Here is a 22,954-nt window from a genome sequence, read left to right as displayed (position 1 = left end):
CGCGAGTGTTAAGGAAATGCTTCAGGAACTCGGGTGGGAGTATGTGGAGGAAAGAAGGCGTTCTTTTCGTGAATGGCTACTGAGGAAATTTAGAAAACCAGCATTTGAGGCTGACTGCAGTGTAATTTTACTGCCGCCAACTTATATTTTGCGGAAAGACCACAAAGATAAGAGAGATTAGAGCTCGTACAGAGGCATGTAGGCAGTCATTTTTCCCTCGTTCTATTTGGGAGTGGAACAGGGAGAGAAGATGCTAGTTGTGGTACGAGGTACCCTCCACCACGCAGCGTATGGTGGATTGCGGAGTATGTATGTAGATGTAGATGTAGATAGAAGATATGACCCAGTGAGATTGTCGCCTACATTGCCGGCCCAGATATCCACAGCAAAACGTTCTTGATGGTGTGACTCTACTATAGGTGAGGGTTTTTCTCATCCCACACATACCTATTCCTGCCGTTCGAAAAACCATGACAATCAAATGAGGCCTCGTCAGTATAAAGCACTATTTGAAGGAAATGTGATCGATCAGTCTATTTTTGGAGCAATCACTGATACAATGCGACCCTTTGTGCAAAGTCAGCTACAAGCATTGCATGTACTGGATGTGGGTGTAATCGTTGTTCGTGGAGAGCTTGCCACATGCTAGGAAGTGCAGCGCCCTTTCACGTGTAACACGACGAGTACTTGTAGTGGGGTCCACTGCAACACATTCCACTACTTCCTCTTCAAAACTGGATGAGCGAGTAGTCCTCCTCTTGACAGATCTCTCGTTTCTCCTTTCCAATGAAGGCGCATTCGTCGATCGAAAGATATAAACGCTCGTCGTGACGGATGATACCGGCTAGGAAATCGTTCCCTATACGGCACAGCCTTTCAGCAGCGAGGTGCATGTCAGCGACTTCTGAGAAACTGTACCGATACTGGTCCATAGTACTGTACTGTGCGTTTCTGAATAGCACTGAGTAATGAATGGGTCTGTCGTTGATTCATAGCACGTTCTCTTATGGGACAATGTAAATACGACAGAGCCACCTCATAGACAGCTAAAGCAAACAAAACCTCCATCATAATTTCCTAGTAATCAGGCTCGTCCTCCTCGTTTTCTTGTAGGAAGTAAAGAATGTACATGTAAATAAACAGCACAGTATGTGTAAACTTGTACGCACGCTAGTTGTAAATAAGCTGAAAAACAGTAATGCCAGACAAAGCAGTAGACAAGTTTACTTCCATATCTCGTTAAGCTGGCTACTCCGACCCAGGTTCCCAACCTCAAATTGTTCAGTGGAGCATTATCTATGTCCTGTTACATTTTTGCACGCTGTTACGCAAACACACTGTACGTAGAGATTATACGATAACCAGAACCGTTGCTTGCAAGCATAACTGTGTTTTCTGGATTTTAGCTTTCCAAACGTTAGCAACGCTTTTAATGTTACCATATTGAACCCGAAAGACAAAATTTCTGATGCTGTTCAGGAATATTTTATGAATGTTTTAGTACAAGGGACTCTTGGCCTCCGCTGGTTCGTTGTAGAATATCAATGTTGTAACGTTTAATTCAATTTGTTAGGTTGGTTTCTTTCACAGTAGTGAAGAATCATGTAATATACATTCGCCGAACCGCTCATGAGAACAGGTAATTCCTGGTTCGAATCTCCGTCCCGCAAAAATTTTCAATTGCCACCATTTCATTACCGTATTGTCCTGAGCTGCTGGAAACCATGAATTCCCACCCATGTCTTCGTTTTCCTTCCCAATTCTCTATTTCGTATAACTTTCATCAAAATGTTATTTGCAATAATTAACTTGGCTTCGACTAATTCCGTAGACTGCCTTTCCGCTAATTTTATCCTATACCCATGCCTGAGAGAAGGATTGCATAGGAAACCAACTATATTGACTTTATTTCTTTTTATGTCGTATCAGCATCCTGTGTTGCCCTTTATCCGTAACCCAATCATGGCTAGCTCTGCGATGTATATATGTGTGCTTGACTGAAAGCGCATCTGCGATCGTAGAATCAGCGTAGCTTTCTTAGTTCTGGTTGCAGAAGCGTGGGGAAGTCCGTTAGTGCCGGAGTGGCCGAGCGGTTTTAGGCGCTACAGTCTGGAACCGCGCGATCGCTACGGTCGCAGATTCGAATCCTGCCTCGGGCATGGATGTGTGGGATGTCCTTAGGTTACTTAGGTCTAAGTAGTTCTAAGTTCTAGGGGACTGATGACCTCAGAAGTTAAGTCCCATAGTGCTCAGAGCCATTTGAACCACTGAACACTCCCTTAATTCCAAGCGACTGAATGAGATATTTGACTCCGGGGGTTCGTTGTCGTGACGCTTGGCCACCCACCATCTCCACCCGGGGATGTTGCACCAGACGACAGTGTCTTGAATGAAACGTGCTGCTTCCGAGAGCACTTAGGATAAAACATTTTGGTTCGTATTCTGATTAGACTTTAGTCTTATATGTAGGCAATCCGTGCAGTAACCAAATTCAGTGATCAAGGGAATTACGTGACCACATTTTAAGTTCGTAAATGTTAATCGCTTTTCGTGCATTCCACTACTCTTTTTCACGTCCTGCGTTTAGTGAGAATCGCTGTTCAGCTTGACAAACGTCTGTTTAAATTATTAATAAAATGCATTCCCTAACCAGTCGTGCTGACGTCTTTTAGTCAGATTCCATTGTGCATTGTAGATACAGGGTGTTTCAAAAATGACCAGTATATTTGAAACGGCAATACAAACTAAATGAGCAGCGATAGAAATACACCGTTTGTTGCAATATGCTTGGGACAACAGTACATTTTCAGGCAGACAAACTTTCGAAATTACAGTAGTTACAATTGTCAACAACAGATGGCGCTGCGGTCTGGGAAACTCTATAGTACGATATTTTCCACATATCCACCATGCGTAGCAATAATATGGTGTAGTCTCTGAATGAAATTACCCGAAACCTTTGACAACGTGCCTGGCGGAATGGCTTCACATGCAGATGAGATGTACTGCTTCAGCTGTTCAATTGTTTCTGGATTCTGGCGGTACACCTGGTCTTTCACGTGTCCCCACAGAAAGAAGTCACAGGGGTTCATGTCTGGCAAATAGGGAGGCCAATCCACGCCGCCTCCTGTATGTTTCGGATAGCCCAAAGCAATCACACGATCACCGAAATATTCATTCAGGAAATTAAAGACGTCAGCCGTGCGATGTGGCCGGGCACCATCTTGCATAAACCACGAGGTGTTCGCAGTGTCGTCTAAGGCAGTTTGTACCGCCACAAATTCACGAAGAATGTCCAGATAGCGAGATGCAGTAATCATTTCGGATCTGAAAAATGGGCCAATGATTCCTTTGGAAGAAATGGCGGCCCAGACCAGTACTTCTTGAGGATGCAGGAACGATGGGACTGCAACATGGGGCTTTTCGGTTCCCCATATGCGCCAGTTCTGTTTATTGAAGAAGCCGTCCAGGTAAAAATAAGCTTCGTCAGTAAACCAAATGCTGCCCACATACATATCGCCGTCATCAATCCTGTGCACTATATCGTTAGCGAATGTCTCTCGCGCAGCAATGGTAGCGGCGCTGAGGGGTTGCCGCGTTTGAATTTTGTATGGATAGAGGTGTAAACTCTGGCGCATGAGACGATACGTGGACGTTGGCGTCATTTGGACCGCAGCTGCAACATGGCGAACGGAAACCCGAGGCCGCTGTTGGATCACCTGCTGCACTAGCTGCACGTTGCCCTCTGTGGTTGCCGTACGCGGTCGCCCTATCTTTCCAGCACGTTCATCCGTCACGTTCCCAGTCCGTTGAAATTTTTCAAACAGATCCTTTATTGTATCGCTTTTCGGTCCTTTGGTTACATTAAACCTGTGTTCTAGGCGGTGGAATTCCAACACCAGAAAAATCCTCTGTTCTAAGGAATAAACCATGTTGTCCACAGCACACTTGCACATTGTGAACAGCACACGCTTACAGCAGAAAGACGACGTACAGAATGGCGCACCCACAGACTGCGTTGTCTTCTATATCTTTCACATCACTTGCAGCGCCATCTGTTGTTGAAAATTGTAACTACTGTAATTTCGAAAGTTTGTCTGCCTGAAAATGTACTTTTGTCCCAAGCATATTGCAACAAACGGTGTATTTCTATCGCTGCTCGTTTAGTTTTTATTGCCGTTTCAAATATACTGGTCATTTTTGAAACACCCTGTAAATCTCTGGGCTAAATCTCATTATACTCTTCAGACTTCAGACGGCAGACGACACTGAAGACAGAAAAGGAGTGCCTGCTCTGATAAGAAGCACAGTAGATATGTCGAAAGGTGTGTCCCGTATTTTCAATAGTACTTAAGTTCAGAATTAAACTGAATCAGGTGATCGATAGCATTAAACCAAGCGATTCAGTCTAATTGAAAGAAAAATGGGCTTCTTTTACAACCCGCCAGTGAATTTCGCATTCACCTAGTATAAAAAATTATTAGGCTTTCTCCCCCACCTTCCATCTTCATGAAATATGGCATGATGGACTGTTCACAGTTGTTTTCTGTGCGCAGTTGTTTTCGTATTCCAGCTCGTTTTGCTGCAGTTTACTGACTTCCAGTACAGGAAAGTATTTGAGTTATATTACTCATTTTATTTTAAACCAATTGTGCTGATGTTGTTTAAACAACTGAATGTTAAAATAACCTTCTTCCTGCTACATTTCTTTTGCATATATCCTTCGAATACCATTTTGAACTGGAAAGGTATGTCTGTGCGATTGTGGTAGCAAAAGACGTACTGTTGAGTTGGACTTTAAGTAGCACGTTTATGCTGTTCGCTTGAGAATGCATTCAGATTCTAGTGGTCTGGAGTACACAGTGTGGTAAGTGATGTAGATTAAAAGGGGTGCAAGAGAGAGATATAGTCTGTCGCCCCTATGGTTGAATCTATACATCAATGACGTGAATTAAAGAATGGTTCAAATGGCTCTGAGCACTATGGGACTTAACTTCTGAGGTCATCAGTCCCCTAGAACTTAGAACTACTTAAACCTGACTAACCTAAGGACGTCACACACATCCATGCCCGAGGCAGGATTCGAACCTGCGACGGTAGCGGTCGCTCGGTTCCAGACTGTAGCGCCGAGAACCGCTCGGCCACTCCGGCCGGCAGAGAATGGTTCAATAGTGGGATTAAAATTCAAGGTGAAAGTATATCAATGACGAGATTCACTGATTACGTTGCTATTCTCAGAGGAACTGGAGAAGAATTACGAGAGTTGTTGAATGAAATGAGCAGTCTAGTAAGCATAGAATATGAATTGAGAGTAAATCCAAGAAAGACGAAAGCAATGAGAAATAAGAGAAATGAGAACAGCAAAGTAGACGAAGAAATTCTGCTACCTAGGCAGCAGAATAGCCCGTGATGGACAGTGCACGGAGGACATAAGAAGCAGACTGGCACGGGAAAAAGGGACATTTCTGCGCCAGAGAAGCCTGATAGTATCAAACATAGGTCTTAATTTGAGGAAGAAATTTTTGAGAATGTACATTTGGAGCATAGCAATGATGGTAGTGATACATGGACTGTGAGAATACCGGGACATAAGAGAACGGAAGCATTTGAGATGTGGTGCTACAAGAATGTTGAAAATTACATGGATTGATAAGGTAAGGAATGAGGAGGTACTCCACAGAATTGGAGAGGAAAGGAATATGTGGAAAACGCCGACAAGAAGAAGGGACAGAATGATAGGACATATGTTAAAACGTCAGGGAATAACTTTGATTGTACTAGAGTGAACTGTAGAGGAAGACAGAGATTGGAATACATCCAGCAAATAATGAGGGCGTTGGATGCAAGTGCTAATCTGAAATGAAACGGTTGGCACAGGAGAGGAATTCGTGGCAGGTCACATCAAACCAGTCAGAAGACTGACGACTCAAAAAAACTCATAAGGCATTCGACGGAGAAAGAAGGAAAAATTTCAGATTTGGAATTAAGGAACGTAACACTACGTCAAGCACTGATCAAATCTCCACTTGCAGTGCACAACTTTGAAGGAAATTCATTCATCTGAATTGCCTGTGTCTTTGAAAGTCCTTCATACAATGAATCAGGAAGTTTGTTAGACGCCCTGGAAGAAATCCAAATTCGCAGGTACATTTTGTAATAGGGCACAATTTTGAATGGACAAGTATAATTAAAAAAAGGTATCTTACTGAGATTATGCAGAAGTTGTTGTTCCGATATGACATGATGTATGTCGTGCTGACATTTGAAATGGTTACATATGCACCAAACTTTTGTTGCATTTATTAATCTATGGTTTGTTTGTTTCTATGTAACATACAAAATTTGCCCAAAAGGAAGTTTTTCAAAAGACTATCCGATAATTCAGTTTCACTTCTATTTTGGATTTCATCTCAGAACAAGTAATTTCCCTTCAGTAAAAAATAATAACAGTTCTGTCATTATATCTATTACACATAAAATAAAGCACAATTAAAAATAAAACATTAAGTGAAGTAAAATATTGGTACAAATATAATGCACGTAATGAGAAAATAAAAATAAATACACTCCTGGAAATGGAAAAAAGAACACATTGACACCGGTGTGTCAGACCCACCATACTTGCTCCGGACACTGCGAGAGGGCTGTACAAGCAATGATCACACGCACGGCACAGCGGACACACCAGGAACCGCGGTGTTGGCCGTCGAATGGCGCTAGCTGCGCAGCATTTGTACACCGCCGCCGTCAGTGTCAGCCAGTTTGCCGTGGCATACGGAGCTCCATCGCAGTCTTTAACACTGGTAGCATGCCGCGACAGCGTGGACGTGAACCGTATGTGCAGTTGACGGACTTTGAGCGAGGGCGTATAGTGGGCATGCGGGAGGCCGGGTGGACGTACCGCCGAATTGCTCAACACGTGGGGCGTGAGGTCTCCACAGTACATCGATGTTGTCGCCAGTGGTCGGCGGAAGGTTCACGTGCCCGTCGACCTGGGACCGGACCGCAGCGACGCACGGATGCACGCCAAGACCGTAGGATCCTACGCAGTGCCGTAGGGGACCGCACCGCCACTTCCCAGCAAATTAGGGACACTGTTGCTCCTGGGGTATCGGCGAGGACCATTCGCAACCGTCTCCATGAAGCTGGGCTACGGTCCCGCACACCGTTAGGCCGTCTTCCGCTCACGCCCCAACATCGTGCAGCCCGCCTCCAGTGTTGTCGCGACAGGCGTGAATGGAGGGACGAATGGAGACGTGTCGTCTTCAGCGATGAGAGTCGCTTCTGCCTTGGTGCCAATGATGGTCGTATGCGTGTTTGGCGCCGTGTAGGTGAGCACCACAATCAGGACTGCATACGACCGAGGCACACAGGGCCAACACCCGGCATCATGGTGTGGGGAGCGATCTCCTACACTGGCCGTACACCACTGGTGATCGTCGAGGGGACACTGAATAGTGCACGGTACATCCAAACCGTCATCGAACCCATCGTTCTACCATTCCTAGACCGGCAAGGGAACTTGCTGTTCCAACAGGACAATACACGTCCGCATGTATCCCGTGCCACCCAACGTGCTCTAGAAGGTGTAAGTCAACTACCCTGGCCAGCAAGATCTCCGGATCTGTCCCACATTGAGCATGTTTGGGACTGGATGAAGCGTCGTCTCACGCGGTCTGCACGTCCAGCACGAACGCTGGTCCAACTGAGGCGCCAGGTGGAAATGGCATGGCAAGCCGTTCCACAGGACTACATCCAGCATCTCTACGATCGTCTCCATGGGAGAATAGCAGCCTGCATTGCTGCGAAAGGTGGATATACACTGTACTAGTGCCGACATTGTGCATGCTCTGTTGCCTGTGTCTATGTGCCTGTGGTTCTGTCAGTGTGATCATGTGATGTATCTGACCCCAGGAATGTGTCAATAAAGTTTCCCCTTCCTGGGACAATGAATTCACGGTGTTCTTATTTCAATTTCCAGGAGTGTATAAAGACAATGCTCAGAAATATTGTAGTCCGGAAAAAAATTGCGTTTTATTTTTAATGTTTGTGTACTCGCTGGAATCAATACCGTTTGCTGTTGCAGCAGTACTTAATTGATACATTCCTGTCCCATTGTGTTTGATACCACTGTCTCATAATGAGAAGTGTTAATGTAATCTCTCTCCCTAATCATCGTTAATCGTCACAGAGGTCTGAGGTAACTGATCAACGTGATTGTACAAGAACTATATTTTCATGTTAATGTTGCACCTAAGGTAGTGGAAGGCGAACAAAGTTCTTCCAGTCACATCTGTATCGTTACCCGCCTTTGGGTTACCCATAAAATTTCCCATAACTTCCTTAAAAAAAGCCATGTTATTCATCTTCCTGATAAGTTCTTCCTCTTGTATACACACATCTGGAATCCATTGACCATCCCTTCCTTGATATCTATCTACCAAGCAGGAAAAACGAGAACTGTACATCGAAGGCGATCGCAGTCAGAGTTAAGTGAACTGACGAACTGCTTCATTAAGCTAAACTTGAGGTAAAGTGGGGTAAAATGTATATTGTCTCAGCTAATGATTGATTCATAATGTTATGCATGCCTCCTTCCTTGTCACCTCGGATGGGCTACTCCTTCTGTATCCAACTTGGATATCCAACAAAGAACGTAGATATTTCTAAAGCCTCACCGTTGTCTAGGACGCTGACTACCTTCAGATCCGCATACATAATCTAGGTGTGTTCGTGAAATTTCAGCTTTTCATACAGTTTTATATCATTATAGTCTTCTCTCAAATACACCCAGTGACGAAAGGGAATTGTGTCCTTTAATGGTTTAAAGCACATTGTTTCTTTAGAACCGTAAGTAATTGATGTTGTTCGTAGATTAGGCATTAGATGTTCTGGCCATTATCATTGTTATGTTGGTCAAAAACACAGTGTTTGTTGCGTTGCATTCCTTTTAAATTTGACTGTTAGAGGAAGCTTCCGCTTTTCTCGCAGTGTTGCGTTCCACGAGCTTGTGTGTACATTATCGTCGTCATTATGAGTGACACACTAAATTTAAAGCAAGTACCACAGTTAACTTTCTTATTTTTATGTTTTTCTTCTTTTTTATGTGTTTTTTTTTATTCACTTCAGTTTCAGTCCCTTCGAATTATCCTGTTGTTGTGTTCTTCAGTCCTGGGACTGGTTTGATGCAGCTCTCCATGCTACTCTATTCTGTGCAAGCTTCTTCATCTCCCAGTACCTACTGCAGCCTACATCCTTCTGAATCTGCTTAGTGTATTCATCTCTTGGTCTCCCTCTACGATTTTTACCCTCCACGCTGCCCTCCAATACTAAACTGGTGATCCCTCGATGTCTGAGAACATGTCCTACCACCGATCCCTTATTCTAGTCAAGTTGTGCCACAAGCTCCTGTTCTCCCCAATTCTATTGAATACCTTCTCATTAGTTATGTGATCTACCCATCTAATCTTCAGCATTCTTCTGTAGCACCACATTTCAAAAGCTCCTATTCTCTTCTTGTCTAAACTATTTACCGTCCACGTTTCACTTCCATACATGGCTACACTCCATACAAATACTTTCAGAAACGACTTCCTGTCACTTAAATCTACACTCGATGTTAACAAATTTTTCTTCTTCAGAAACGCTTTCCTTGCCATTGCCAATCTACATTTTATATCCTCTCTACTTCGACCATCATCAGTTATATTGCTCCCCAAACAGCAAAACTCCTTTACTACTTTAAGTGTCTCATTTCCTAATCTAATTCCCTCAGCATCACCCGACTTAATTCGACTACATTCCATTATCCTAGTTTTGTTTTTGTTGATGTTCATATTATACCCTCCTTTCAAGACACTTTCCATTCCGTTCAACTGCTCTTCCAAGTCCTTTGCTGTCTCTGACAGAATTACAATGTCATCGGCGAACCTCAAAGTTTTTATTTCTTCTCCATGGATTTTAATTCCTACTCCGAACTTTTCTTTTGTTTTCTTTATTGCTTGCTCAATATACAGATTGAATAACATCTGGGATAGGCTACAACCCTGTCTCACTCCCTTCCCAACCACTGCTTCCCTTTCATACACTTCGACTCTTGTAACTGCCATCTGCTTTCTGTACAAATTGTAAATAGCCTTTCGCTCCCTGTATTTTACCCCTGCCACCTTCAGAATTTGAAAGAGAGTACTCCAATCAACATTGTCAAAAGCTTTCTCTAAGTCTACAAATGCTAGAAACGTAGGTTTGCCTTTCCGTAATCTTTCTTCTAAGATAAGTTGTAGGGTCAGTATTGCCTCACGTGTTCCAACATTTCTACGGAATCCAAACTGTTCTTCCCCGAGGTCGGCTTCTATTAGTTTTTCCAGTCGTCTGTAAAGAATTCGCGTTAGTATTTTGCAGCTGTGACATATTAAACTGATAGTTCGGTAATTTTCACATCTGTCAACACTTGCTTTCTTTGGGATTCTTCTTGAAGTCTGAGGGTATTTCGCCTGTCTCATACATCTTGCTCACCAGATGGTAGAGTTTTGTCAGGACTGGCTCTCCCAAGGCTGTCAGTAGTTCTAATGGAATGATGTCTACTCCGGGGGCCTTGTTTCGACTCAGGTCTTGCAGTGCTGTGTCAGACTCTTCACGCAGTATCATATCTCCCATTTCATCTTCATCTACATCCTCTTCCATTTCCATAATCTTGTCGTCAAGTACATCACCCTTGTATAGACCCTCTATATATTCTTTCCACCTTTCTGCTTTCCCTTCTTTACTTAGAACTGGGTTTCCATCAAAGCTCTTGATATTCATGCAAGTGGTTCTCCTTTCTCCAAAGGTCTCTATAATTTTCCTATACGCAGTATCTGTCTTACCCCTAGTGAGATAAGCCACTACATCCTTACATTTGTCCTCTAGCCATCCCTGCTTAGCCATTTTGCACTTCCTGTCGATCTCATTTTTGAGACGTTCGTATTCCTTTTTGCCTGCTTCATTTACTGCATTTTTATATTTTCTCCTTTCATCAATTAAGTTCAATATTTCTTCTGTTGCCCAAGGGTTTCTATTAGCCCTCGTCTTTTTACCTATTTGATCCTCTGCTGCCTTCACTATTTCATCCCTCAAAGTTACCCATTCTTCTTCTACTGTATTTCTTTCCCCCATTCCTGTGAGTTGTTCCCTTATGCACTCCCCGAAACTTTGTACAACCTCTGGTTCTTCCAGTTTATCCAGGTCCCATCTCCTTAAATTCCCACCTTTTTGCAGTTTCTTGAGTTTTGATCTACAGTTCATAACCAACAGATTGTGGTCAGAGTCCACATCTGCCCCTGGAAATGTTTTACAGTTTAAACCCTGGTTCCCAAACCTCTGTCAACCATTATATAATCTATCTGATACCTTTTAGTATCTCCAGGGTTCTTCCAGGTATACAACCTTCTTTCATGATTCTTAAACCAAGTGTTAGCTATGATTAAGTTATACTCTGCGCAAAATTCTACCAGACGGCTTCCTCTTTCATTTCTTAGCCCCAGTCCGTATTCACCTACTATGTTTCCTTCTCTTCTTTTTCCTACTGTCGAATTCCAGTCACCCATGACTATTAAATTTTCGTCTCCCTTCACTATTTGAATAATATCTTTTATCTCCTCATACATTTCATCAATTTCTTCGTCGTCTGCAGAGCTAGTTGGCATATAAACTTGTGCTACTGTAGTAGGCGTCGGCTTTGCGTCTATCTTGACCACAATAATGCGTTCTCTACGCTGTTGGTAGTAACTTACCCGTACTCCTATTTTTTTATTCATTATTAAACCTACTCCTGCATTACTCCTATTTAATTTTGTATTTATAACTCTGTATTCACCTGACCAAAAGTCTTGTTCCTCCTGCCACCGAACTTCACTAATTCCCACTATATCTAACTTTAACCTATCCATTTCCCTTTTTAAATTTTCTAACCTACCTGCCCGATTAAGGGATCTGACATTCCACGCTCCGATCCGTAGAACGCCAGTTTTCTTTCTCCTGATAACGGCGTCCTCCTGAGTAGTTCCCGCCCGGAGATCCGAATGGGGGACTATTTTACCTCCCGAATATTTTACCCAAGAAGACGCCATCATCATTTAATCATACAGTAAAGCTGCATGCCCTCCGGAAAAATTACGGCTGTAGTTTCCCTTGCTTTCAGCCGTTCGCAGTACCAGAACAGCAAGGCTATTTTGGTTAGTGTTACAAGGCCAGATCAGTCAATCATCCAGAGTGTTGCCTCTGCAACTACTGAAAAGGCTACTGCCCCTCTTCAGGAACCACGCGGTTGTCTGGCCTCTCAACAGATACCCCTCCGTTGTGGTTGCACCTACGGTACGGCTATCTGTGTCGTTGAGGCACGCAAGCCTCCCCACCAACGCCAAGGTCTGTGGTTCACGGGGGGGGGGGGGGGGGGGGGGGGGGGCGAATTATCCTATGAGCTATGGTGATTACTTTTGTCTGTTTTCATCTACACCATGGCAATGTAGGTTACGGATCTAGTCACTGTGTCACTGTTATGAACTAGTGGGCTTTTGATTTGTAAAAATTTAACACCACTCTACAAAGTTCCCAATATAGGCTGATTTGGCTGCCCTTACCTGTGGGCTTTATGCAACGCGCGTCAGCTTCAAATATCACATGTAAGTTTTTCATATTCTCTCGTTCGCGATGTGCGAATTATTAGTGCTAAAGAAGAAAATGAACAAGATCTTTTGGTAGAAAATTTAATGAAGTTAAATTTTGTACTGGGATACATTTACGCTAGAGACTGTAGTTTTCGAATTATTCAAGAAAATGTATGAAAGTGACCTTCAAATGCGTTTTTTCTTGTATAACTCGGAAACCGTGGCCTCCAACGAAAATGTACCCCAGTACAAAATTTATCTACATTAAATTTACTACATAAAGGTCCTGTTCATTTTTTCTGTTTGACTAACAGTTTGCGCATAGCGAGCGAGAGAATATGAATCCCTATTGTGGTTTTGAAGGTACTGTGGGTTGCATAAAACCCACAGATAGTGGTAACTGAATCACCTTCTCTGTTCATGGGTATGAAATTTATTGTATCCGTGATCAACTGATACTAGTTTTACATTTGTTTTCTTGTCTCTATACATGATATACAGCTTGTTTCATTTAGGACTGAGAGAGGTGGCGCAGTGGTTAGTACACTGGACTCGCATTCGGGAGGACTACGGTTAAAACCCGCGTCAAGCCATCCACATTTAGCTTTTCTATTATTGGTCTATAGTGCTTCAGGCAAATTCCGGGATGGTTTCTTTGAAAGAGCACGGTCGGCTTCTTACCCATCGTTGACACGATACGAGCTGGTACTTCGTCTCTAATGACCTCCATGTCGGGGACGTTAAAACCAATCTTCCTTTCTTCTTCCTTCGAGAGCAGTTCGGTAACGGCAAATAAAACGCCATTACGTATGCATAGACGAACTCTATGCATCTCAATGCACACGAATGAATTTATTTTAAGTTCGTTGAGGAGTGTATTTATTGTCTGTTCTCTGTACATGATCTATAGCTTGAAATCGTTTCGGTAAAGACAAATAAAACACCATTAATATCTCAATGAATCTCAGTGAATTTATTTTAAGCTCGTTGAGGAGTGTACTGACGCACGGTAAGTAACTTGTTTCTTTAGTTATGCTGCTACAGTCGTTGAAAGTAAGGTGAGGCTACCATCTTGGTAAGCATAAGACTATTTCGTCTTTGATTTTCCTTTGTAACAACAGTAAACACATAATATTTTCAGAATCAAGGAAGTTAAGGTAATGTTCCCCAAGAGAAAGACTCTCTTCGCTTGAATACGTGAACGCAACGCTGACGCTGACACGGGTTGTAGTTAGTCGGCGATGTTGCAGGAGAAACTGAGTCACCGCGGAGCGAATATCGCTCACTGTGCCATGTTGTAGCTTTTAAGTAGGCGACCATGACGCCTGTATTTAAGGCGTATGATGGTCTATTTCCACAGCTTTCAACACCTTACGAAACTTACTTGACGCAATATTCTCTTTTCTCACTCTTTGCTGCTAAGTACTATGAGGAAGTGAATGAGACAAGTAAAGCACACGGAAATGTTAAGAGTATTCCCTTATTATATTTGAGAGAACAGTCAGCAACACTTATAGCTTTAATGCGAATACATTGTTGGGAATATTTATTGACTTATTTATTCCAAAGTTTTGCCCGTGATTCTGAAAATTTGTGATACACCTAATGGAGATGTGTGAACAAAGCCAACCACAAATAACGGCTCGGAAGAGAGCCTTACACTGCTCTGAAAGTCTACACACCTGCAGGCTGTGTCAGTTCCGTATCAGCTGCGCAAGTAGCAGAAAGCTTATTGAGAAATTCTGCTTGCGTTAGGTACCTCAGTACCACATCATTACAACTCTTAGTTACATTCATAAGGACACAGACCGATTTCACTCTGTAAATTAAATTTCGCTGATAGCTCGCAATATGAAAATTGAATTTGCTGTCACAGCTTGTAATTCAACATACAGACTTGTTCCCAGATCGCAACTGTAACAATGTAGGGGCCTTGCGACGAAAGATAAATACGTACATTACCTCTTCCAGTTTGATTAGAACAACTAGGTGTTACAACCGTTTGCCGTCACTCATTGCCTAACGCTGTATCTGTCTGACAGTTTCTTCTTACAGATTATTGTATTTCTAATTACATTGTATCTGTCAGTAAAGATCAAATAACACATTTGTTTTGTATGGTACAATATAATTTTGTACAGAGAGATGGCTTTCATTATTCCTAAACTCATTTGTAGTGGTTTCATAAACTAAAAATTGATAATATGTTACATTCATTAAAAAAATAAGTGAAATAGAGTAGGAAATTAAATTGTTTTGTAATGGTGAAATGTTTCCCGTTTACATGCGTCCTTAAAATCTGATGCTGACATGTGGACGGAAAATTCTTCACGGAATTCTTTTGCAATTGAAATGGATACCTCCAGAGTAAAATATTCATGATTTTCTACTTTTTTTAAAAAAAATAATATTGACCTCTATATAGCTTCGTAAATTAATAGCGAGATACTATGCACAAAGACTTCCTTGAATAATACTTAAAGAGAATTTGTTTCATGAACTATTCTATGTTGATTATTTGAGTCCGTGTGATAGGGAGTACGATTCCGTGGATTGCAAAGGCTAACATATAAGGAAGGTCCATTCACAAATTAGCAAACGCCTGCTATAGGTAACCTGAACGCAGTTAATTGTGCTTGTATGGGCATTTAGTTTGAGGTGGTAATGGTTCTTCGGTAATTCCATGAATTAATACCAGCACGCAGTCCTCAGCGCCACAAAATTTATCGAGCTCGGTTGCAGGCATTGCCATATCAGCCACTATGGCGTGCAGTTAACTCACCAGGGGATTTCAGTATAATTCAGATGGGATGAAGCGTCTCTCTCCAAGGAGTCGTTATATTTTGCAGAGTTGTGACCCCTGTTTGGTTCAACTGTGTCCCTTTTGTTCATAGGTTCTAAACATGCTTCATAATCATACAAAATATGTCATTGCCTGAAACTTCTCGTTCTCGCTGGAGACTAGTAATTTACTTACGAGAAGCATTCTGATGTTGTTGAAACTTCCCTGCCGGCTGGTGTGGACGAGCGGTTCTAGGCGTTTCAGTCTGGAACCGCGCGACCGCTATGGTCGCAGGTTCGAATCCTGCCTCGGGCATGGATGTGTGTGATGTCCTTAGGTTAGTTAGGTTTAAGTAGTTCTTAGTTCTAGGGGACTGATGATCTCCGATGTTAAGTCCCATACTGCTCAGAGCCATTTGAAACTTCCCTCGAACAGATTGCAACTATATGGCTAATTGTCTCCTCCAACAGACATCAGCTTATAACTCTTACACGAGGTTTCAGAATATACTACTGAAACAAGCTCGCGATATTTACTTCGAATTTGTTACGATTCCCTTGTCTGTATTACTCCAAAAATATTCGTTTATAAACCGCTGAGCACGTAAAACCAAGAAATTAAACAAATGAAGATGAGTCACTGCTAAAATATTTCAACATAAACCTTGCATAAAGCTGACAGGAAAGATGTTGGTGCATTCTAATGCCATCTGAGAAACCAACCAACAGTCATTATTAGTGACATTATATGAGTAACAAATCTCACCTCCAGATCAAGAATTAAAGGCCGTATAATTTGGCCAAGCATTGAGTAAGACTGCAACATATCTGACAATGTAGAGAGAGAGTATGGTATCGAAGCGTAAAATTTAGTTCCAAGACAACAGAACCGAAAGAGGCTACCTGTAGGCGGTTTACACGATCGATAAAGATCTTCTATAGCAAACAGATGACCGTGTTGTGCATTACTTTTATTTTCAGCAGCTTATGGGCGGAGTTCCATCCCATCAGCCAGAGAAGGAGATAGACCAAAAACCTCTAACCTGCAGACAGAGGGACGAACTCAAAGGGATCATGTATCCAATAAAAATAAGGTCTATGCCGATTCAGAGGCATTGACGGGAGCCCCATCATTGGAATATCCGGCTATAGACCATTTCCCTGTATTAGAAATAGCAGTATACCAACACAGCAAAGGTAGAAGAAGCCGCCTACAACAGCACGAAACAAAAGTTCGAACTACGTGAACAGTTGCAACATGGGATGTTAGGGGAATTACAGATACAGGAAATGAAATTAAGAAAAGTCAAAATGGCGTATTAGGAGCAATTGTAGAATTAGAAAAGGATACGTGCTCACAAGATTTAAATAATTACGTATTAATTTATTCTGAGATAGAAAAAGATAAGAAGGTTACATCCGTAACTATGACAGAGCACAGAATTGTTTGATTAGTGAACAAATTATTTCTACCATAATTAAAACAAGTTGAGACCGTTGTTATAGTCCTGCAGTCTGGTGGTCTACGGATCAGTCGAAACTGATTAACCCTTAACCCGAAACATCGGTCCCACAGACCCCTCGTTAATTTTAAATGTCGAGTGTGGCAGCACTGCAAAAAAGCACGGCTTCACTTTCCCAGTACCTTCGCCGCAATACTTGCCGCGTGTAAAACAACAGTCAACAATCACTTTTACTTCGTCAGTGAAGACATACAGAGTATTGTTTAGAGGAGTGAGCGAAGTTGTGTGCCTGAGATACCGCTTGTTTCGTATTACATACATGAATTTGGTAGACCGCGTGTTTCTAATTAGGACATATTCTGCCTTCAGTGGCTGTTGTTTTATAGCGTCGTCTTCTATGCGTGAATTTATGTCGTATTTCAGATATAACATGGATCGACTTTCTAAGAAGAGTAACATATCTGCAGCTAATCCAGATTTGGAAGCTTGGGTGCAAGTGCAGTTAGGGGATTTAGATGAAGAGGAAAATGGGATCGATGACGACACATTTAACGATTCTGATGATGATCCATATTTCGTGATAGTTGATAGTCACCATGAAACATAGAGTGATACCAGTGAAGAAAATGTTTTATTGGAAGAAGAGCCTGGAGCGGTCTGTACTACAGATAATACCTCACAGCAAACATAGTACTTTTATGGTAAAAATAATTTCCAGTGGGAACGTTCTGAGCCTGTTAGAACGAGAAGACACTAGAGCACAACATTCTGAAAGGAGTAATGCCTGACCTAAATGCCAAAAGTCGAAGTTTGGGACAAAGTCCTACTAAATCTCAAATATTGGAGAATTTATTTGATGTTGACATGATAGATGAAATAATTTTATATACAAAAGTGAAAATGAATTCAATAAGAGAAAAGTTGCAGGAAACAACTAATCCGTCCAATTACAAAGATACTGATAACGTTGAAATCAAAGCTTTTATAGGCCCTCTAATGATGACATCAATATTCAAATGGTCTCGTGAAGATAAGTTTGTCCCTTTTCGAAAAGGATCTGACCAGTCGTCCTATATTTGTGGTGACAATATCGGCAAAGCGCTTTGAAATACTTCTAAGCAGCCTGAGACTTGACGATGCTACTACCAGAGACGAAAGAAAGAAGTCAGATTGCGCAGCTGCAATAGTAAACATTTTAAAAAATTATGTGCCTGGCAGACTCTGGAAGCGCTTACCTCTTCAATCCCTACAGATATTCAGGGAAACATAGTGATTGATGTAGTCTGACAGAAGAAGAGAAAAAGCATGCCAAACCAACTCATGCTGTTTTACGTCTGTGAAAACCAATAGAAGGAAGTAACAGAAACATTACTGCTGACAACTGGTTTACATCTATAGAATTCACTCGTGAGCTGAGAAAGAAAGGACTAACATACGCCGACCGCTGATGGCGGAGTGGTTCTAGACGCTTCAGTCTGGAACCGCGCGACCGCTACGGTCGCAGGTTCGAATCCTGACTCGGGCATGGGTGTGTGTGATGTCCTTAGGTTAGTTAGGTTTAAGTAGTTCTAAGTCCTAGAGGACTGATGACCTGAGATGTTAAGCCCCATAGTGCTCAGAGCCATTTGAACCATTTGACTAACATACGTAGGAACGATCAGAAAGAACAAACGCGAAATTCCCCAGGAGTTTCTGGCTGATGAAAGTAGGTGAGTTGGGTCAGCATTATATGGATTCTCTGAGAATACAACATTGGTTTCATTTGTTCCTAAGAGAAGCAAGGCAGTAATTCCTGTGTCTTCAATGAATTACTCTATTGAAAATGGTACCATAAAAAATAATGCAGAAATGCAACGAAATCTGGAGTAGATTTGCTCGAAATGAAATGTGCCAATTATTCGTCAAACAGACGTACAAGGCGCTGGCCAATGGCAGTCTTTTACACACTTGTAAACATCAGTTGCGTGATCAGTTTCGTTCTGTATTTGTGCTCCAGAGGAAACCACATGCTAACTCGTCTCAAACTCACCAAACGTTTGGCCAAGGAGCTGATAGAGCCACAGCTAAGAGTACGTCTGGAATCTCAAAATTTACCTGGAAATATCGAGGAAATGATCCACAGAGTTCTGGGAGACACTCAGTAATCAAGCGAAGGCATACCAAGTGACAGAATGTACAAATGGAAGACTTGTATGAAGTGCACTGCGTCCAAGAAGAGGAAAACGGCGTACAAGTTCATCAAATGTGGTCACACAGTTTACCTGGAATGCAGCAGAAAGATGTGTTTCGACAGTGCAGAAAAGATGTGATTTAATATTTCAGTTCAGTTGATTAGTATCTTTTTTTTTACATTTTCTGGAATACTTTATCTGTATTTAGCAATATATTGTCCGGTATAACAGTAGTGAAAATCATATGAAATTTGACACTGAATGACTGAACGTACTTGTAATATTTCGTGTTTATTTTATATAATATAAACAAAAAAGTGTTTATATGGGCTGAAAAGTATTAAATTTACTTATAACGTGAATTGACTGAGTGTTTACTTGATTTCTGTCAACTTATGTGGAGTTCTGTGATATAAAATATTAGGTGGTCTGAGAGACTGTATGTTTCTAGTTACGCACATTTCAGAGATGTTTCGGGTTAAGGGTTAAGAAGAGCCACAAAATTGCAAACAGCTACAGGATGATTATGTGACTGCTAACAGGAGGCCATAATGCGAAAATTTGTCATTTGGACTGCTTCATTAAGATACATTAAAGTCAAAGAGGAAACTAGCGACAAACTGTAATAATATAACAATAACTAACTCAGTTTTATTAATAAATACGTTAGCGCATATACTTGATCACAACAATACGAACAATAAATTATTGACTACTAGACTGTAAATGGAAAACTATGTATTGCAGGTGCGTTACAACATAAGAAAACCGCTTGCCTTCAACGCTGGGCGTCGCGGTTATGCACTCCATCGCGGAGGCGTCAAGAGAAGGGATAAAGCGACTTTCCCATCGTGTGGCACGTCCACGGAGGCGTTGAGCAGAACTGTGAAATTAGGTGTCAATGTGACATCATTAACCCACCTTGCAGCTCACATGAACTTCAGAAGTCCAGCCTTTTCTCGCATGTGTCGAGAGCTTGCTGTTTGAAGGGTCGCCGAGTGCGAGGGTAACGTCACAGAGCGCCATGCTTTTGCTTCTTCACAGAAGGAGGTTCTAGGTGCCTTACAGCCAAATTTCAAACATATACATTGCAGTGGGAAATAATTAGGGTTTTTTGGAAAAGTGATCCATTAATTCTGTTGCACATTACATATGAGCTTAAATACTGGCCTATAAGGTGCAAAGTAAATATACCGATTTGGAGTTATTGATTAGAAGCCGCCAAGTGACCAGCTATCTGAATAATACTAACCTAAAACAAAATGCATATAGCACATCTCTAAAGGGGTGGTCGAAATATATTTCATTACTGTCTGAAATCATACCCAGTATTTAGTAAGTATGAGCACGCTAGTCACGTAGTTGTGCATGAGGAAAGTTGCTGAACTGGACAAATGTTATTGAAGAGGAGTCTTCATTTCTTTCTTGTGTGTATAATGCTAAAATGGGTGTATTGATGAAGAAAAGCAGTCAGAATCATAAGTGAAAGAGCAAAAGTGTTTTCAGTTAGGAGACTTTGAAAAGGAAATGGCCGATGTTAAAATAAGTAGTTTTTGAATTCAATGTGGTAACAGTAATACAAGCAAAGTTCAGGTTTTACACAAAGAATCACAAAATTGCCATTAAGATAAATATATAAAGACTGGTGTGAACATATTTTACTGAATTACAGGTTAAACATTTATATATGTTGCAAAAATCACGAATTACTGTGACAGCCTTAAACTAGATTATACAGATAAAATACATGTCTAAAAAATCCTATGTTATAAAGTTTATACACACGCTGCTTTTATTACTCAGCGATATTAATACCATACTGAAGATCACTGGGAAAGCAGGTCCTTAAATGTTAATGGCAGTGTTATAATTGATACAATGATTGATAAAAATATCACTTATGGTATGAGATATGTTTGCAACTCTAACTCTAATCTACAGCATTGATTTAATACACAAATTTCAGCCTAATTTACACATATACACGTCTATAATTAGTACCAAACTCTAAACATCAACAGTAAGTGTGCGACAGTGATTAATTGCTAACGACGTTTCTACAAAAATAGATATAAGCTAGTCATCGATGAAATGTGTCCTTTCCCATCAAGTTTTCGCTCTATGTGCAGCTTAAGTCGAATGGTGTGTGAAAAACTCTCGAACTATTGATGTTTCCTGTGTTTTAATTATTCAGCCACTAGTGCAAGCTAAATATCACATTTGTTTGTGTCACAGTTTAATATACGAATTATCAGTCTATCGCAAGAAGGCACTTCGTGGTGTTTCACCACTTTAGAGTAAGTGGGTATGCCCGTAAACCCCAAAAACTGTTGTGTGACACATGTTAACTCCACTTCACTCTCAGAAAATTAGCGTCGATCTCGTGACTCTGGATACTGAATTCACACAGGAATATCTGTTTTTCTGTCTCTGCTTCACACCACAAATTTGCTTTCATTGCATCGTAGTGGAAAGAAATTAGTAACAAACACATGGCTTTAATATCTACTTACCCATCTGTTCAGCGTTTTATTGGTTTCTGGGCGCTGGGAACGTGATGTTATGAGATGCAATTATAATAGAAAATATAGAACATCAAGAATTAAAAGTTCCGCATAATGAAAAACTACCCCTCGTTAATAGATTTATTTGCACCTGACTGTAAGTACATGTTGTCAACCAATGTCTTTCGTTCATCTCTATTGACCTACCTGTGAAACTAGGACGAAGTTTACTCCCACCTATTTTCACATAAATAAATTCCTTGTGGAGATAAAAGTTATTAAGAGGTTCGAACAAAAACGTTCTAGATGAGTGTACTGCTAATAAATTGTATAAAGGCTATATTTAACGTTGCATGCAATGGAAAAAATTTTCTTACGCGGATGAAGCGCATGTCTGCTGAAAAATGTTGTATCTATCTCAACGTGAAAGAAAATTGTAAATACAAGCGCATACTGTCACTGCTTTAACACAGGTTTTTTATGTCATTGACTATCCAGCTGTTTGTGTGACAATTAAGTTCGATTATCCATTGGCGATTTCTTACTTAAAGAAAAACGAACGTAAACTAGTTCCAGCGCGAATGAGGCATTCTTGAGACTCTCTGGTAAGGATTACAGTTACGAAAGGCTAACAGTTTTTAAAATAACTCTACTACCTGATAACAGACCACATTATTTATCAAACGAAGGAAAACAACAATAAGCAGAAGACTAAACACGCTCATGCCGCGGCTGTCTGAAGGCACTTTACTCAGCATATAAAAGAAGCAGAGAGCCTTCGGTGTTTCTTGAGTTTCACCAACAGTACGGCGAAATGAAAACTGCGAAATTCGAATACCTCGAAATTCAGAGTGCATAGGACGTTCTTGTTTTCCGTTCCTTATCCGATGGTGAAAATAAGGCGAACTGTAAAAAATTATACTCGATGTTCCGATTTTAACTTGCTCTCAAGTCATGAAAAGCTTCTCTTCTCCGAAACACAACATAAAAGTGTAATTTCATAGCCAGATATATAGATTGGTTAGATTATACAGAATATAGTGCAGCCACTGCAGAAGCTCATATTGGGTGACGGGAAAGTCATGTTTATATAAATTAACAATAGCAGTTAGAGGAGAGTCTAAATGTCCAAGAAACAATTTAGCTTATAGCCGTCCCAGTCATAGCTTCGTAATAATGTTTTATCTCAACGTGAAAATGCAGGACCGTGACATTGCATAAGGGCCCATCTTTACAGCAACACGAGGTTCTGCTGAATAATTTCGCAGCTTGATATGTAAATATCTTGCGAGAAATAAAATTAAGCAGCTTAGGAAGTCTTAAGAATGAAGGTTTCGAACAACATTTTCTAGGTTAAATTTCTAGGGTCAGCAGTCGGGTCGAGAGCTTAG

Source organism: Schistocerca piceifrons, chromosome 2 (assembly GCF_021461385.2).
Source record: "Schistocerca piceifrons isolate TAMUIC-IGC-003096 chromosome 2, iqSchPice1.1, whole genome shotgun sequence".
Classification (NCBI taxonomy): domain Eukaryota; kingdom Metazoa; phylum Arthropoda; class Insecta; order Orthoptera; family Acrididae; genus Schistocerca; species Schistocerca piceifrons.
The sequence above is the reverse complement of the archived record's forward strand: the minus strand, read 5'-3'. Positions refer to the sequence as shown.